Source organism: Acanthisitta chloris, unplaced genomic scaffold, assembly GCF_000695815.1.
Source record: "Acanthisitta chloris isolate BGI_N310 unplaced genomic scaffold, ASM69581v1 scaffold26594, whole genome shotgun sequence".
NCBI classification, from domain to species: Eukaryota; Metazoa; Chordata; class Aves; order Passeriformes; family Acanthisittidae; genus Acanthisitta; species Acanthisitta chloris.
In genome coordinates this window covers 688-1,702 of record NW_008668022.1, presented here as the reverse complement: position 1 = coordinate 1,702, position 1,015 = coordinate 688, and positions in this window count along the sequence as shown.

Sequence of the window (1,015 nt, the reverse complement as noted above, 5' to 3'; positions counted from 1 at the left end):
CAACAGAAAAAGCCGTTTTGCAGCTTTCCCATCCCTCAAAAAGAAAAGAAAGAAGAAAGGAAACTTTTAGCCCGTCTCCCCCTATCAGACAAGAAATGTGGCTTCTTTAAAAAAAAAAAATAAAAAATTAGGCGAAAGCAGCATCGCTCGCTCCGGCAGCGCAGGAGGGGGAAAGAAAATCAGATCAACGCCAAATCCTAGACAGAACAGCCTGGGGATGGAGGGTTTGGTTTTGATTTTTTTTTTTTAAGTCTTTTTTGTTGCTTTGTCCGTTTTTATTCACAAGACTTAGTTTGCTTTTAAATTTCATAACTTATAAGGAAATAGGCGACATTGAAATAAATTAAACACAATAGAGAAGATCGTGCTGCTTTTTTTTTTTACCTCCCCCCCACCCTTTTAAACATGGCTTGGTAGAATAGGCAAACGAAATCGACAGAAAGCCAGGCAAAAAATAGATTCAAAAACTCGTCCCCCAGTGCCTGTCACTCAGCAATCGGCAATGAAACCGAACAATAAAAAAACGCATGAAATGAAACTCTTAGTTTTCTCTCGGCTTTTTGTTTTGTGTTTGGTTTTTTGTTGGGTTTTGTTTTGTTTTTTTTGTTCTCTCGTCTTTTTTTTTTCCTTTACCTTTCGCCCCCGATAAGAAAGAAAACCCAAAGCTGGCTAAAGGCGCTGCGGGTTGGCTAGGGATGCTCCGGTGCGGGGGATCCAGCGCCGACACCGCACCGCGTCCCCGGTGCCCATCGCGGCCAAGGCAGCACGAGGGTGTCCGAAGCGGGCGGCGTAATAATAAATATCTGTGTGAGTGTCTCTTCCAGCGTTTGGTATTCCTGCTCCGAACCACAACAGTTTCCAAGCCTCTCTCCTTCTCAGACTCTCTCTTGACTCGGTAAGTGGAAAGTTTCACTTTGAAGTTCGCTCGTGGCAGGGATTTGCCATACGCTTGTGTGGGATTTTTTTTCTTGTTGGCCGTTGGTTGTTTTAGAGTGAGTTTTTGCTTTGCTTCTTT